Source organism: Atta cephalotes (assembly GCF_000143395.1).
Source record: "Atta cephalotes unplaced genomic scaffold scaffold00061, whole genome shotgun sequence".
In the NCBI taxonomy this organism is placed as follows: Eukaryota; Metazoa; Arthropoda; class Insecta; order Hymenoptera; family Formicidae; genus Atta; species Atta cephalotes.
This window is the reverse complement of record NW_012130125.1, coordinates 517039-536750: the sequence shown is the minus strand read 5'-3', so window position 1 is coordinate 536750 and position 19712 is coordinate 517039. Positions and strand designations below refer to the sequence as shown.

Genomic DNA, 19712 nt, shown 5'->3' with positions numbered 1-19712 from the left:
AATCTTGTAAATTCTATTTCAGAATTTACATCTATCTATAAAGAAATTTCAAAAAGTTACAAACTTTCTCAACACTTCTAAAAAGTTTTAATTCATTTAAAAATTAAAAAATCTTTCTAAAAAATTTTTAAATTATATAAAAATTATGAAATATTCTAAAAAATATTTTAAAAAATAATAAATAATTTTTATGAAGTCTCTGTAGAGTAGACAACTATCAGATTTCGTAATCTATTACTCACTGGAAGGATTGTTGTGGAAGAAGAATGCGTGCCTGCAGCCATTTGAAGAACATGATGTTGTGAAGGTTATTACTCGAGTTCGTAGAGATTTTCATATAAAAAAAGCTGCAAAACAGTGTAGTACTAATGCACGTGATGCAGAACGTATATACGTATATGGCATCCATAGTGCTCAGCAGGCGGTCCGAATTCAACCAGTGAAGATCGACCCAAAGAAACTATTGTTGTACATGTTCGCGAATTGTTTGACATCACTAATATTTTGAATACGCCTAACATCTTCCAATGTAGTTCAATATGACAGCCAATAATCATTCCCGGTAGTGGCGATCTGACTGATAATGAAGATCATCAATGATACAAATAGCATGAAATTATTATATACAACCATTATGCAGATATTCCTTGTACACTCTGCCTGCTCGACTGAATGCTGTTATCTCGGCTTCCGAGTTGTTCTCCATATAATCCGAATCAGTGTTCGAGCTGCACGTTGGTAAAATAATAATCTTATTATTGAATTTATCTCTCACAATAAATAATCTGATGAAGTTCGGTCAGTTTAAATTATTATTTAAAAAGAAAATATTTAAAAAATTTGTGGATATTTCAAAAGTGCTTAACTTTTTGAATCTTAATTTAAAAACTTCTTCCGCGCTTTATTAATTAATAATAATTAGTAAAGATATATTAGAAATTTTTAATGCGCGAAAAGTATAGATATTTTTTAAAATTATTTTGTTTTATTTTACATTTTTATTTTTTGTGCTATCTATTTTTATTAACAAAAATAACGTAATATGTTTATTTTTTCAATTTTTATATTTTTTTATTATAAATAACGAGTGATTATCTTACAGTAATGGAACTAGTCGACAATCTTGATATCCGTCTCCTTATTGTGATTCTCTTAGACATTTCCTTATTGTGATTTTTTTTAGAAATTCTTCTTATATCCTTTTCCTTTCTCTGCGCTTGGTTCAAATTGTTCAATAATCCAATGAAATCTTTATTTGATTGTAATAATTCGTTATAATTTTCTTGCATCTTTAGGAACCCTTAGGAAACAAAATCATATTTAATTTAAAACATATTAAAACATAACCTTCATCTTTTAATTAATTATATTAAATTACAGAAACATTAAATGTTTCAAAATTTCTTATCATTTTTTATTTAAAAAGGTTTATTATTTATTAATTTTAATTATAAAATTATCTAATTTCATAACTATAAGAAAAAATTTTTAAATCATTCAGCAATAAATTAAATTTGCTTTTGTCATTATTATATCTAAATTCTTTATTTTTAAACAAATTAAAAAAATCAAACTTTTAAAATATAAAAATATAAATTTAAAAAAAATATAAATTTTTAAAATATAAAATAAAAAATTTTTTAAGTTTAATAAAGATAACTAAAGAATATCCTGTTACTCTATCTAGTACGACGATACGTTCCGCCCTTTTAAGGAATTGCAATTTATGTGTGACAAGTATCCTCGTCTTGCCGCGGAGATATTCGGTAATGCACTTTCTATGCCTAGCAATGAGTATCCACTGCTCAAAGGATTGTTGAGCAAATATCCGCTTGTCTATAAAACCGCCATCGCGAAATTGATTCGCGCTCTTTGATACTGAATAGAGATACATCTCTATCGCCGACCATTGTCATGTCTCCCTGCAAAAATTGTCAGAAATTGTCAGAATTCTTCGTCAAGGCGCACACACTTGAAACTATCAATTGAACAAAAAGAAACTTTAAAGAATGTTAAAAATTTCGAAATTAGGAAATATTAGACATTTTTCTTTTATCTAAATGCAATCACATATAGGTTAAAGATTCAGAAAAATACATAATACTACTAAAATATATCTTCTTTTATTTCCAGTCACAATTAAAAACGTATTCATGTTTAGTGATTGATGCGGAAGATTGAAGAATCTAATTGTAAGAATTGTTACTAGTTGCATATAAAAATTCTTGATACTAACGTGCAGGAATATATAAACACTGTACAACATCCGCAATAATTGCTTTGGACTATTATCTGTATCTAGCCTTGTCATAGCAAAATAATCCCTTATAGTACCACCGAAAAGCCAGAGTTCTTGACTGGCATAAGAGATGGTTCGGATTGTTCCTGAAATATCCAGTGGAAAAAAAATTGCCCGGAAAATTATACTTCGAGGAGTAAGGATTACGGAACCCGTGCTGGGATTTAACTCCTTCAGCAGTAGATGGAACATAGACGATTTGTCGGAACTTGCATTGACTATAGCACACAATTGATCTGGTTTGATATTGCCGGCAATTGGTCACTGATCCAATTGGCGGAAACACGCTGAAACTTCACGTATACGGAAGGTCAAATAATCTTTGATGTTTGGAATGATACTCTCATTTTTCGAGATGTTTATTATCTGTTTATTTGATTCTCAGCGTTAGTTGCTTCTTTTGATTTCTGAGATTCGAACTGCAAATGCGGCGTCTTCTCCGAGAAGCGTCTCGTGTTCACTTCGTCCATTAGCAAAAAATGCTGTAAAAATTAAGCGCCCTTCAATAAATACATGACAATAGCCCTTCAATAAATACGTAACAATAAGAATAATTGTAGATTTAAGTTCACCGTAGAAAATTGTTAGAAAATAATATAACATACAATATATCTCTAATCGATTGAATCGATGACACTATTGATTCACCCAGCAGTATTAGCGGAAAGTACAACGCGACGACGAGTTAAAGTATGTTGAAATATTTGTCGACATTTCATAATCGTCACATGGCAGTCAAATTATTCTTCATTAAAACGAACGTTATTAGATTGAAATTGATTAATCGTTCAGTGAAGATTATGATGGTCAAATGTGCAGTACGCACATACAACAAGAATTTGATTTGCTTGATCAATTTTCTGATTACTGACACAATTTGGCTGAATGGTTTCTCTCAGGCATACATCTTCATCATCTGAACCAAGAATTATTATCTCATAAATTTTTTCATAAAATTTTCTTATGAGTAATATTTGGATGTTAATATTATATTTTTATTCATCAGCTATATTGTTTAAGAATAATGAAACTTCTTGAGGATACCTGTATCCCAGCTATGAATTCGCTCATCAGTTGCATTCTTCGATCGATCAATGGCGCAATCATGACTCTGAGTTTGTGATTTAAGAAGCTTAAAGTTCCTTACCCTAGAAGGACGATGATCACCAACGTCTCGACAAAACTCGTAATACTAACTTTTTGCCACATTAATGTTCCTATGATCGCAGTCTGCAAATAAAAATAAAGCCTGGTCAACTTCAACAGATAATTATTTAAAAGCAATTTCAAAACAAGAGAAAAGAAGAGATTTTTACTTCTTTACAGTCTAAATTAATTCACGGAGTTGTAAAATACAAATAGCTTATATGCATACAATCAGTATAATAGTTTTCTACTATTATACTATAATTATTAAAATTATACTATAACTATATATTACATATATATAAATCTTCGGAATATGTATTATAATATTTTAAAGAATATAATTAATTAATTATAATGCTGAACAAGATTATAGTTCTAGAAATTCTTGCAGAATGATATGGAACTTAACGCGTATAAAATATAAAATAACAAATTATCATAAAATGAGCTTAATTTGTTTTTTTCTATAATCATTTGCATTCAGAACAAAATTTGTAATATGTATTTTTTTAACATTTAATGTTTACACTTAAATATTATTAATGATCTACAAATTGACATTATACATTTTATCATACATAATAGTGCTGTTTTTTTAAATGTATAATTGCAAGATAAAATGTTTTCAATTATTCACAAATAACTTCCTTAAACTTTAGAGCTCGTTCTAATCTAAAACTTTTTAAGTTTCAATTTTTGTAGCAAAATCGAAACATTTATTTTTGTAATATTTATATTGCAATGTGCAATATTATTTATAATTGTAATAATTTCAAAAATATGACACATAAATATTTGATCACTTAATCCTAATATCTTCCTCATTATAGGCATATACAATTATGTATAAAAAATATTTTATCGGGCCGCTATATTTTAAAAGAGATAATATCTCTCGAGAGACACTCTACGATGAATATTATACATGCAAACATGTTATTGGTAGTCGTTATAGTTAATTATAACATTGTACCAGCAAAAGTATTATTGTAATCGTTGAAAATCATAACTATTGGGAGTACAAATTATTTCGGTTTTTTTGTGCATTTATTTCAAAACAAAATGAATGAAGATCAATTAAAGTACTGTCCATCGCTGCCTACTACTTTTTCCCATCTCTCAGGCAATTTTCGAATTCCATCTCGAAAAAATGACTCGTCTTTGGAGATGATCCAATTTTGGAGCCAGTTTTCGATTTCTGCGAAAGAAGTGAACCGATGATTTGCTGCATTCTTCGGAACAACCAGTAATCAAAAGGAGCAATGTCCGAATACGGCGGGTGCGGTAAAACATCCCATTTTCCAAATATTTTTTTACGACTTTAGCAACATGAGGCCGAGCGTTGTCATGAAGAAGAATAATTTTATCATGTTTTTGCTCGTATTCCATTTTTCTCGCAATGCACGGCTTAAACGAATCAATTGTAGCCAATACCGATCACCCATAATGGAATCGTCAGGTTTGAGCAGCTTATAGTAAACAAGACCCTTTTGATGACCCATCAGATACAGAGCATGATCTTCGAACCATGAATGTTCGGCCATGGTGTTGATGTTGAGGTCGATGGCAACGATTGACCGAGCTTAGCATAATATTTTTTCTTCTTGGAGTTGTCGTAGAATATCCACTTCTCATCTCCAGTCACAATCCGCAAAAAACCTTGTCTTTGAATCAGTTGTTCGCAAGTGAAAAATCGCCTTCCAACGTCTCTCGGTTTCAGTTCATAAAACACCCAATTTCTTTGTTTCTGAATCATTCCCATGGCTCTCAATCGTACAGAAACGGCTTGTTGAGTTACCCAATGATTCTGCAAACTCCTCTTGCGTTTGACTCTGATCTTCTTCAAGTAATGCCTCTAATTCTTTGTCTTCGAATTTTTTTGGCTGTCCAAAGCCAGACTTGTCTTCAACGCTGAAATCTCCATCCTTGAAACGTCGAAATCATTCCCTATATGATTTATCAGTTGGAGCAGTGTCACCATAAACTTCGACAAGCATTCGATGGGCTTCAGCCGCACTTTTCTTCCAATTAAAGCAAAAAATCAAAACCTCCCACAAATGCTGCTTGGTTAACACAAAATTCAACATTTCAAACACAGTAAAAATCAAGGTTTTGAAATTCAAAACGATATAAACTGAATATTATTAGCAGATGTTTAACCTCTCTGAAATCGCCAAAATCAACTGACATTATGAACCATTCATAACAGCTGGAGCTATCTTTAGGGAAACGGACCGAACTAATTTAATAACAATATAATGAGGAAAATGTTAGGATCAAGTGATGATACATTCATTTATTATATTTTTGAAGTTACTATTACAATTACAAATAATATTGCATCATAAATATTACAAAAACAAATGTTTGGAAATTGCTACAAATATTGAAATTTAAAAAGTTTTAGATTAAAATCATTTAAAGTCTAAAGGCAGGAAATTATTTGCAAATAATTGGCCAATATTTTACCTTACAATTATACATTTACAAAAAAAAAGAGCTCTATTATATATGGTAAAAAGTATAATAATATCAAAATTGGTATATCATTAATAATATTTAAGTATAAAAATTAAAATATATAGATAAATATATATATGTATATATAAACTGCTATTACTAAATTAATCAATATCCTGAAATGACGAGGTGTCCAATATATGAAAATGATTTTTAAAACTATTAGTTAGAGAATTATATATACATATTCGTAATCTTGTTAAACTAGTCATAAAAAATAAGCAAATACTTTGTACAATATTTTAATTTATTCATTTAATAATTTCGATTTGAAATAATCATTATATCTGTATTTCATACATATATCATACAATACTAAAGTCTTATTGTTATTAGGACAATATTATTATTAGCATTATTATAGCAATAAAGATAATAAAGACATTTAGTAAAACTAAGAAGGTGACAAAATTAAAATTGAAATATGCCAATATGAGCCGACATAGAAAGTTGCTGTGTATATATTTTTATTATCTGAAATAATTCATATCGTATGCTCTTTGATTCGGATCTTCTTCAGTGTAAATTCCTTCACAAGTAATTATTTATTTTACATTGTTGTTCGGTACCCCTATCGTTTATAACGTCTAATTATATCGTCTAATCACATCGATAAAAAATCGATCAATCCAGATGTCAATTAAGCATGCGTCATGCGTAATCGATCAAAAAACTATCAGATCATCATGGCCGTTTCGTTTCTCACTGTTTCGTCGACCGCACGCGTCTCGTCTCGTGGACAAGTATCACCGCGCTATCGCTAAGATCCTTTCCATATCCATTGTAAAGCACGTTCGCCCGCGTCTGAGGTCTATTCAATAAAAATTTGAAAAGCAGAGAAGATCTCATTTTTCTCGACCAAGTGCCCTCGAAGCAATCATACCGCGGGAAACGCTTGGACGGTGATCGCGTGACCGCGCCATTACAAATCCATCGTGCGTGCAGATCACCAACATTTCTATGGTCCTTCGAGCCGGATTCTGTTAAATATTTGGCCTCAGTAAAGTGGTGAGCAGCAATTTGGCAGTCAGACAAGGGTATCTCATCGAGATGAGACAAGCGTCGCAGTAGCAGCAATCAGTGCGGCAACACACAATTCAATAAAGCAACCGCAAGGTTCGCGTCTAAGCATCAGAGACTCAGCCCGGCTCATATTACGTCACATCCTGAAAACGCAGAATCAACATTTTACGGCGCAATCCTGTTGACGGCGGAAAATAAGACCCAATCCAGACGACGTGTAACGGAAATCATCCCTTAACGGCGTAACGTCTGCGAGAGGAACGTTTCCATTCACAACGTTCGACTGAAAGGCATCTAGTATCTATCGCATCCCCTTCTAGGATTAATTGCGTGCGTAACAAGGTAAGGAAGACCATTGTCTCCGTTGCCAATCAAGTTCCCTCCGTTGCGTTCGCATTTGCATCTAAGATGGTCGACCAACCAGAAATGACAACACTTAAGCGACACCGCGCGGCCATAAATGCGTCATCGTACGCGTATCAGAACTTATGTAGAGTCAATCGCTGTCATTACCCCGTCAATAGTGACTCATCTCAATGCACGGATGGCGAAACTCGAACGCTATTGGGCGGAATATACCAGGTATATAAGTATGATTTGAATGACGATTTGAGAAACAGATGGCGCACCAAGGCAGTGTGAAGTACAAAGATTTAACATTATACGCCATTTTATTGTACATCAACAAGTGTCAAACGCGCAAAGTGATTTGATTGAAAAGTGTTTGCATAATATTGTGTTGTGTTTAATATGAAGAAATTTGTACCAAATAAGGAGCATTCGCGGACAGCATTAATTTTTTGTTTTCATTTGAAGAAAACTGCTGCGAAATCATATCGATTACTTATGTACTTGGTGAACATGCTCCATCGCAAAAAACGTGTGAACGATGGTTTCAGCGTTTCAAAATTGGAGATTTCGATGTTGCAGACAGGAAAACCGCCCAAAAAGTACGAAGACGTGGAATTGCAAGCATTGCTGGATGATTCACAAACACAAAAACAACTCGCAGAGCAATTGAGCGTTAGTCAACAAGCTGTTTCCAATCGCCTACGAGAGATGGGAAAGATTCAGAAAGTCAGCAGAGGGATGCCACATGAATTGAACGAGAGACAGATGGAGAGGCGCAAAAACACATGTGAAATTTTGTTCGAACGATACAGAAGAAAGTCATTCTTGCATCGTATCGTTATTGGGGATGAAAAGTAAATTTTTTTTTGAGAATCCCAAGCGCAAAAAATCATGGATAGACCCAGGCGCATCATTCACATCGACCGCAAGACCGAATCGCTTTGGCAGGAAGACGATGCTCTGTGTTTGGTGGGATCAGAAGAGTATTGGTCTATTATGAGCTATTGAAGCCTGGCGAAATGGTTAATATCAAACGCTATCAACAACAATTGACCGATTTGAACCGTTCGCTGTTTAAAAAATGACCAGAATGTATATCAAAAGAGGCAACACAAGGTCATTTTTCTCCATGACAATACTCTATCACATACGGCAAAATCAGTTCGGAACACGTTGGAAGCACTCAGCTGGGAAGTTCTACCCCATGCGGCTTACTCACCAGACTTGGCTCCTTCCGATTACCACTTGTTTGCTACAAGATTTTTGCTGGCGTGGTATCCACAAATTGCCCGAAAGATGGGAAAAATGTGTAACTAGCAATGGAGCATATTTTGAATAAATCTCTTTTTATCATTCTTCCGAATTTAACGTGTTTTTTTTGGGAAAAAAATCGTCATTTTATACTCATACACCTGGTAATCTGGTTCGCGCAACAACTCAACGATTTGGCACATCGCGTGAAAAATATCGTATCCGCCAATGTGCCCATGGAAACGTTGTCTAAACACCAATGGGAGGCATACTGTAGTGCGATGCGTTGTCACATCTGCGAGAAACCGTTCGCGCCGAACGATATGCGATCATTGTCATCTCACCGGTAGATACCGCGGTCCAGCGCATTCAAATTGTAACTTAAATTATAAAAATTCGTTCTATATTCCGATTGTATTTCACAATTTATCGAGCTATGATGCTCATTTTATATATAGTATAATAGCATAATTAAAGAAATTGCTACTGCATACGATGAACATGTAGGTGTACTACTGATAACGAAGGTAAAATATATTTCATTCACCAAACATGTCGATAGCACCAAAGATAAAACTGAAAAGAATTTTCAGAAAAATGGTGTAAAATTAAAATTCATTGATTCTTTCAAATTTCTAAATGCAAGCCTTGATAAATTGGCGTCATATCTCGACAAAGATAAATTAAAAATTGTACGTTCCGAATTTTGCAAACTCAGCGTGGAGGATTTCGATCTTCTCACAAAAGATGTCTTTCCATACGAGTATTGACTGCGTCGAAAAATTGCAGGACATGCGCTTACCACCGCGCGAATTATTTTTCAGTTGACAGGCGATACCGTATCCGAGAGCGATTATGCTCACGCTGTGAACGTATGGCAGCGATTCTCTATCCGAACGCTTGGCGAGTACAGTGATTTGTATTTGAAAACTGATGTCTTGTTATTAGCCGACATTTTCGAAAATTTCCGTAATAATTGCATCGCGAGTTATTGTCTCGATCCCGCGCATTATTATACATTGCCAGGTTTCACGTGGGACGCCATGCTGAAACATACACATGTAAGATTCGAGTTGCTCACCGACATTGATATGATCATGTTCATTGAGCGCGGTAGCATGCAACAAGCAGGATGTAGTGAGACAATACTTTTCGATGGGCCGCCACTCGAACGTTGATTGCTTCTATCTCTGTCAGACGTACGCGAGGATACCTAAACATCTAATACGCGAACCTATTGATCTTGTTCAAACAGGATTGTACCAACTTGAAACACATTTACAACGATCATGTGAATACCGATATGTCGTATGATGAATTTTGTTTGTTGTGTTGTCGCGACTATTGACAAAAAAAATAAAATGGATTTTTAGTGATGGACAAGGACAGTGCGCTTAAAGACGGGAGATACAGAAAGGGATTTAACGAGTTCGCGATACTGTAACGTGACTAGTCGTTGTCGATACTTCGTTAGAGATGAACATGGCTGATGTGCGCGCGCGTGAAAAAATTGCGAGGGAGATCGAGAAGACGAGCGAGTCGATCCGCAAGAAACATCGCGCTCTAAAGACCGATAGAATCGAGGAGGACATGGCATTGGACAGACATTTTAAACCTATTATCAAACCTCTACAGCAGCTTGTTGACAGCCCTGTGCGCGCGATAAAGAGACAGTCGCGCGACAATAACGTAGCATCTGCCTCCAAACGTGAGAGAAAAGAGGAGAAGGAGGAGGAGGAGGAGAAGAAGGAGGGAGAGAAAGCGAGCGAGACATTCGAGCGTTCCGCGACCCCGCGTAAATCGATGATCGATCACACGATCGTGTACAGCCGATAACCTCCACACCACGTAGCAAAATCGTACCGACGATAGAGTCGTTGGACAATGTTTTCAAAACGATGAAAGACTTGCTAGCGACGAAGATTCAAAATCGGTTGCAAACGTCGGAAAATCGAGCATTACGAGCCGGCTTGGGTCCGCTGGATTAAAAGTAGAAGTCGAGATTATCCTGAGGGGAACGCGAGATAAACATAAGAGTGTGTAGATTATGTGTACGGCATTTATCTACACAAGGATGGATTGATGTTTGGCAATAAACATTTCGATGTGGATGATGCGGACAACATAATTATCGATGGTGTATGATACGTCGATACATCTGATCTTTATGAGTTGATTTTCAAGAGAATTCCTGATGATCTCCTTTATACAGAAGACGATATGAACAAGTACAAGAGCATGCTGCTGGCCACAAACACAAGCATCAATCGCAGGGCGGATTATTGAGCAATAAGGGATACAAGTACAAATAATCGCGCCGTTAATGTCGATCACACCCAAGAAACAGAAGAAGAAATCTGAAAAGGGATTACCTCATGCAATGATATTGAATGACAACGCGATTGATTACGTACATTGACATGATCCCAACGAATTAGTGGATCGTCTATGATTGCTCGACGCTTCGCACCGAGCGGGCAACAACGCTCATGACAACAAGATGTGTCGATCATCGAGAAACTTCGCGAAGCTGGTCTTATTATAAATTAAATCGCGTATAGACGAAACGAGTCAGTCGAGTGGTGTCAGTGAGAAAAAAAAAAATTCTTTTGCTCTGTGTATTACGCGTTGAATCATGAAAAAGAGATTCAGCGAAAAGAGAAAAATTAGCTCCGAGAGACGACTCGTCGAGGAATACTCCGGCGAGAAAAAATTTTTCGCGAAGACGCGTCATAATTCGAGGATACGATGATCTATGGCAGATTGATATCGTCGAGATGCGTCCATACTCAGGTTTCAACAGAGGCCACCACTACATACTGATCGATGTGTTGAGCAAGTACGCGTGGGCTGAGAGCAAGGGTGGAAGCGAGACGACTAATGTTATCGCTGAGATAATTCGAGCGAGTGGAAGATGTCTGAAAAATTTACAAACGGATATGGGAAAGGAATTTTACAACGCCGATGTGCAGAAAATCTTGAAAAAATACGACGTTAATCACTATTCCACGTATTCGACGTTGAAAGTGTCAGTAGTCGAATGGTTCAATCGCACGCTCAAAAACGACATGTGGAAGATGTTTACACTCAACGGCAATTACAAGTGGATTGACGAGTTACCGCGTCAGATTACAACGCACGTAAGCATCGGATTATCGGCATGCGACTTGCTGACGTAACTCCCGCGATTGCCGAAAAACTCTTGGACTCACGATGTACAGCGTGATAAAGATTGCTGGTCCATCAAAATTTAAAGTTTCGCGATTCGGTACGCGTGAGCAAATACAAGACGATTTTTGAGAAGGGTTACACACCAAATTGGACACCGAAGTATTTACAATCGTTAAGATACAGCGTACCAATCCCGTAACGTATCTACTCGAGGATTATCGCGGAAAATTCGTCGCTGGAGCGTTTTACGAGCATGAGTTGCATCGCGCTATTCATCTGGATATGTATCTCGTGGAAAAAGTACTGCGCAGGAAAGGAGATAAGGTATACGTCAAATGGCTGGGATTCGATAGATCGCACAATTCATGGATACACAAAAACAATGTCATTTAAAATAAAATTTTGATTCGTGTATTTTTATTTCTACATATAAAAAATATATCGATATAAATATATAAATGTTTTTTTTTATTATCCTTTTCGTCTTCGTTTTGGAATATACAGATATAAATGTACGATACATGAAATGAAAAAATAATAATAATATATAATAAATGGTACTACATAAAATATAATAATAATACTTATATAAAAATATAATAATAATATAATAATAATACTTATATAAATGTAAAAAAAACATGCATTACGTATAAATTAAAATAATAGTGCATAATAGTAATATGCATAAATGATAAAAAGAAACATAAAATAAATAAGAAACATAAAATGGGATACATAAAATGTAAAGAAATACTAGTAGTGTATAAATGTTAAAAACATATGATATGTATTATATGAAAGTATAATAATCGTAATATTAATAATAAATGCTATTACATAAAAACATGTTAATAATACTTGTATAAATGTGAAAAAAGTGTAAATTACAATAAATACATAATAGCAACATATATTACAAAGGTATTCGCCAAGGTATGCCCCCACGGTAACGTCTCCGTCGAGTCCGGTACGAGGTATCGTTTGTCATCGTACTCAGAGCGATTTTCGATTCGGATATCGTGTAATTTAGATCGTATACACGATTGATGGCGAATCATTTCGATCTCTTCGTTCAAACACTGCGTGTAATCATCGAACGTTATCGTTCGCGCTACGACGTTATTCTTTATACCTTTCATCTTTTTAGTGTCCTTCTTGCCGTCCACTCTCACCGCGTACATCTTCGCTCTTACGAGCGAAGTCTAACGAATTCAGTCATTATCGCACCATTATTTTCATCCTTCATCAGGCCAGGTACTTTTTTGTTCGCGAGAGGCATACCGTACACGTTGTCTGGGATAATCGCTCGTGTCGAATCTAGCGATATCGCGTTTCATATTCTTGTCGCATTTTATATGATAAATGAGATTGTCCGTGTCGGTGTACATGATCTTGTATTTATCGCGATACATCGGTGACATGTACTCGTGGTGAAATTCGTATAAACAAACTTTCGATATGTCGAGTATGCACATACCCACGTAAATCGGCTTGTCCAATTTTACCTCGAGTTTGCGCATTTCGACGGCGATCAAATTTTCTGCAAAGGCACTGCGGCTGAAAATTCGGTTTCGCGATCATTGCCTCCGCGCTGTACCGTCCGTCCCATTTTGTTATTAATTTTACATCAACGTGATTGCGCACATTCTCCATCTTACCGAATACCGCGTTGTTCATTAGTTTATACAAATTTTTTTCGAAATCGTTTTTTGCGCGTTCTAAATTGTGTATTGAGTTCAATGTAATCGCGGAGCTATGGAGATTGAGCGAATTGTAGCACCCGGTGGATCTTTGTTAGGCGAAGACCGTGACGAGTACATTGCTGCAGGTAGTTGCGATAGTGGATGACGTAACGCTGCTTATTGTACAACGTCGCTAGAAGTTTATCTTCGCGCTTGCCGGGCGGTTTATCGCGCGTTGGGCAGAAAAGTAGGTCAGTGTGTCGATCATGTAGATGCTGCGGATATTCGAGATCGACCTCGAGAATATAACCGGTGGATGAATCCGGAGCGATCGCACTCACATCAAAGTTCGCAGCTTCTTCGAACCATTGAAATTCGGCATATGGCAAAGGTTGACACACCACCCATCCATACAAATTATTCACATCGTAGTACATCAAATACGACGACGGTTTCGATGGATTGAACGAACGCATGTACTTGTTAGCCTGTGCGTATCTGCTGGAACAGATACTGACTGAGATTTACGCGAACGTCAAAGATAAAAATAGAATTTGGGCGCGCCTCGTTCGGTGGAACGACATTGCTGTTGTTGGAGAACGTGAAATAGCCGATTTTGTCGATAGACGTAAATAAATTTTCGAGATATCGATACTTTGGCTGTTGCGATTTTGAGTAGACATACACATTCTCAAAACGTACGTCGTTTGGACTCTCGAGCAAGCTTATAAGAACGTTGGTTTTATCACAATTCGATGGGCCGCAAATGATCATGCGTATAGTACTCGGCAGCATTTCGCCGTGCTTGCGCTTCTCCGCGCTGCCTTCCAGCATTCGCGATTTCGCGTCACAATTTGTGACGTGTCATTAGCGGTTGCAGCACGAATTTCATGCTCACACTAAAGACTATGCGCTCTCGAATGACTATTTAAAGGTGCGCGAATCCGCGAATCACGCAGTAGCAAAATGTATCTCGCTGTGTCATCCTTCCGATATTCGAGACTCGAGCAACTGCAACATATACCGAAGGTCGTACTCTTATGCGTGTATGGCGACTACATCGAACAGGTTTGGGACAAGCTTCCGGAACACGTGAAGGCAGATTCGGAGGTTCGAATCTATCGTCGCTGCGACGAGCACTACAATCAACCGTGGCAGCGGACACACATCGACGGCCTTGCACCGAAGATGAAGGACTGTAACGAATGTCAGCGTCGCGCAGAAGTCTGTTGAATCGAACGATAAACGCACTTTCTTTCGAGTTATACATTCCGGGCTACCAGTTTTGCGACTCGGGCACTCGGCTTACGAAGCGACTAGCCAGAGGTGACGAGGGCATAAATCCGCTGGACGCGGCGTGCCGAGAACACGACATTGCGTATTCTCGGAGCAACGATCTCACCGATAGACACGCGGCGAACAAGGTACTCGCCGATAAAGCGCTAGGAGGCGTCGTCGCGAGAGATTCGGCTCTGAGCGAGAGAGCAGCCGCAGTTGCCTTCTGGGCAGCGATGAAAACCAAGACCAAGATCGGCATGAAACCGAAAAAGAAGATGACGAAGAAAAAGGTGACGAAAATGCGGATATTTCCAACAACTAAACGAGGTGGTGCGTTATCATTTCTGCCAATATTGGGCGCGCTCGGATCCTTGATCGGCGGAGTGGCGAAAGCGGTAAATGACAGCAAAGCCGCGCGACGTCAGCTCGAAGAGCTGCAACGTCACGATCGCGCGATGGAGCAGGGTCGCGGACTGTATCTCGCTCCGTACAAATACGGGCGCGAACTGTATCTCGACCCATACAAACATGGACAGGGTGTAGCTACAAAGAAAAAAAAACGTCGAAAAACGATAAAAATGCCGTCTGGCGCAACTATCAATGTGTAATTGAACGAGCTCGCGAGACGTATTATACTAGAGGCGTTTTCATGCGTAACACGTTATCGACGAGCGGCAAACGGCCACAATACAACGAGAGACACGATAAAGTGATTTTGCAGCATGACAATGCTCGACCCCATGTTGCGAAAGTGATCAAGACATACTTGGAAACGTTGAAATGGGAAGTCTTATCCCGCCGTATTCTCCAGACGTTGCTCCCTCTGACTATCACTTGTTTCGATCAATGGCACATGACCTGGCTGACCAGCACTTCCGGTCTTATGAAGAAGTAAAAAATTGGATCGATTCGTGGATAGCTCAAAAGATGACCAGTTTTTTCGACGCGGGATTCGTACGCTACCCGAAAGATGAGAGAAAGTAGTGGCCAGCGATGGACAATACTTTGAATCATAAATGTATAACCAGTTTTTTACAATAAAGCCTCGAATTTCGGAAAAAAAACGGCAGAAGCAAAGTTGTACACCTAATATGTATGAACGTATATGTATGTATGCATGTATATACCAGGTGTATAAGCTTAAATCCGCTGCTTTCAGTCAGAAAAACACATTTTTTTTTTCCTAGGAAGCAAAAACAAATTTATTCAAAGTTGCCCTCGCTAACTATACATTTTTCCCATCTTTCGGAGCAATTTGTGTATATCACGTCAAAAAAATTCTTCATCTTTCGAGGCAAACTACTCATCAAGCCATTTTCGAACGTCTTCGTAGGAATCGAACTGCCGCTCAGCGAGCGCATGGCCCATCGACGAAAACAGATGATAATCAGAAGATACCAGGTCTGATGAGTAAGCGGGATAGGGAAGCATTTCCCAGTTAAATGTCTCCAAGTAGTTTTGGACCATTATTGACGTGTGCGATAGTGCGTTGTCGTGGAGGAAAATCAGCTTGTCATATCTTTTCCGATAATACGGCCTTTTTTCAGAGCATGGTGCAATTTGATCAGTTGTTGGTGATAGCGGTGAGCATTAACAGTTTCACTAAGTTTTAACAGCTCGTAGTAGATGACATCCTCCTGATCCCACCAAACGCACAGCATCATCTTCCGTCCGAAGCGATTTGGTCTTGAGGACGATGTTGATGGGCGGGATCAACCCAAGATTTTTTGCGTTTAGGATTCTGAAAATAGATCCACTTTTCATCGCCTGTCACAATCCGATGCAGAAACGACTTTCTTTTTTGTCTGGCAAGCAGAATTTGGCATGTGTTTTGGTGTTGCTCCATCTGCCTATCGTTCAGTTCATGCGGCATCCATTTTCCGATCTTTTGAACCTTCTCCATGACATGTAGCCGCATGGAAATGGCTGCTTGAGAAACATTCAATTGCTCGGCAAGTATTCTTTGCGATTGGTTATCGTTCTCGTCCAAAAGAGCCTGCAAGTGACAGTCCTCAACCTTTCTGGGCCAATTTTCACGCTTCTTGTCACTCAGGTCAAAATTGTCATTGAACCGGCGAAACCAATCTCTCTGCACGTTGTTTCCGATAAAGCATTGTCGCCATAGGTCTCCACAAGCATTCGATGCGATTCGGCCGATTTCTTCAAATTGAAACAGAAAAGCAAAGCTTCCCATATGCTTCTTTTTAGCAAAAAACTAGACATGATTACGAAAGAAAAAATGTATATTGTTGTATGAAATTGCTGATGATGTGCACTGGTTAATGTTGACAGATGTCAATACATTAAAAAAAGTGTGTTGTGTGCCAGGGTAGCTTTGTACGCTCACTAATGCCACCTATGAGCAAACAGCGGATTTAAACTTATACATCTGGTATGAACGTATTAGGTGGAAAAAAGTTCGTAGCGTTTTTCCCATTAGATGTAATGGGAAAAACGCCACGAACTTTTTCCCATACCTAATATGTATCCGAAAACATCGACGCTTCTGTTAAACGTGTCGCGACATGTTCTGGTAGTACATACATACATATATGCAGTGTATATAGGTAGTGTATAAGACTTTTTTTTTCATTCAATCGTAAGCTTCAGTTACGAGCGTTAAGACATGGATTGAATAAAAGAATATATACATCGAAAATCGATTGAGCGAAAAGGGTACCGTCACTAAGTCCGCCGCCATCGAAGGAAAATACGAGATATTGGGAATGTTCTGGGGAAAAAGCTTCAAAATCGCCAACGTGCTCATCATCATCATCATCATCATCACCATCATCAATGTCATCGAAATATAAATCATAAAAAGTATAAACATTGAACTCGTGACAAAAAAAAGTACGTAGAAAAACGTCATAAAACGTGTCGCGATATGTTCACAATTCTTGGAAAGAGAGTTACTCCCTCTTCTATTCTAAAAGTTTTATCATATACATCGCAATTTACGTGGATGCAATCAGTCTTGCGATATCCGCTTGTATGAACGGTTAAAAAATGTACTTCGTTAAAGACAGCAACGTATCATACGAAATGAAGAAGGACTGCAGAAACATGTAAATTTCAACGTTCTATATACAAAAGAAAACGTTGTTTAACATTACATATGTATACAGCATGAAGCATCATGCGGTGCGTTTATTGAGCAGACGTTACGTTGATCTGACGGTTACGGGCTACAAGTATTTGGAAATTGGAATTAACGTTGGTCCACCGAGTTATGTGGAGATCATCGCGGAACGACACCAACTATTGCTATCTCTCGAAATGTGAAAGGGCTTCTACGAGCAGCAATGGAATATTTACAAGATCTTACGAAACGAATATAAAGATAATTTTATAAGCATTGGACCGCTAATCATCAACGTTTGCACACTTACTACTCTCGTACATCTCGATTCTTCATCCGTACGCATTCGATGACGGATGCTACGACGTATGTTCGAATTTGACGGATGTATCGACGTAACGTTCGAGCGATTAGCCCGACTCGTCGATACGGTTGATGCTAAATATATGCGATTCTCGCGTCTGAGAACGCTATACGTGATAACGACATTTTCAATGGGCATCAGCTCGTCGATTGCGAACTATTGACTTTAGCTTTTAATACGTACAAAAAAAGAAACGATGTAATAACATATGAATAAAAAATTGTTTCGTTCCCATTACTATGTACTATACTTTCTTTATTTCCGATCCATTCACCCATCCATTCATCCTATACCTCGACACGCCATCGTACTCCGTTTTAGATAAATAATAGTCACGCTTGTTTTTTTTGTCGTATCACGAATCATATACGTATGTATGTATATATGTATGAACGTATACAAATGAATGTATGTATATTTCCACGTAAGAAAAAAAAAAGAATTATAGGTATGAAAATAATGCAGCGTGAATTTTCAGCAATTCGACGGTGCAAATAATCGCAGCTACTATATATTAAGCTATTCTTATAAAGAGTGCTGCAACGATATAAGCGATACTTTTCTCGTGACGGTACTTATCTGAATTGTTTTATATACAACTATCGCCTAAAGATAATCCTAGAGGCTCGCTGCGGCGAAGATTGAGTCTCAGCGTCAATCATTGTCTTGCATTGTCCGCGCGCGATCGGCTGTTATCGCATTATCATTTTTGGAAAGTGTGACTAGTGTCAAACGCGCAATTGAGTTTATTACTCTTTTTTCGAATTCTACATATTGTTTTTGTTACTCGCATAAGCGACATTTTCGATTCTGTATCGATTCTGTGTTAGAATCAGGGCCATTCACACAAAGAAGAAGTTAACAAAATATGGGCGATGAAAAAAAAATAAAGTTGAGGAGACTGCCTCCTTCTCCTCTTCAGTTCAAAGTGATACCGTTATTATCGATATCAATTACATGTCAATCAGTTACATTTATTCCATCGCATCATCGAGATTGCCGATGAGGTGAATGACCTTACACGAGTGCGTGTAAACATACTTTGAACTCAACCTCATCGACAATCTCGATGATGTGATTGAGGAAGAGGAAGTAGAAGAAAAAGTAGAGAAAGAAAAGATAGAAGAGAATGCCTTGACAATCGGGTTGGAGGAGGAAGAGGAGGAGAAGGAAGAAAAGAAGAAGGAGGAGGAAAGATAGAAGAGGAGAACGCTTCCTTCTCTTCAGTTCAAAGTGATACTGTTATTATCGATATCACTCAATTACGCCTCTTCCTCCTCCTTCCTCGCGCCTATCAGTATCCCCCGCGCCCTTCCCCCCCCCCCCCGCGTCAACGAATACCCCTCGCGCCCCGCGCTTCCCTCTAGCCCTATATTAGAACCCGCCTTGCTATACTACTCACTCGCGATTCAGCATGCGTTCTTCGAGATTGTTACGTCGATGACATGCTCACCGGAGCGGATACAGTCGACGAATTAAAACTAATTCGCGATAAAATCATTCAGCTATTAAAATTAGGAGGCATTTGAGTTAAGCAAA

General features: G+C 37.7%; 1 pseudogene; it reads right to left on the bottom strand.

Annotated features, from left to right (window-relative positions):
* Positions 1-238: 238 nt before the first annotated feature.
* Positions 239-9638, bottom strand: LOC105623643 (annotated as a pseudogene).
* Positions 9639-19712: the final 10074 nt, after the last annotated feature.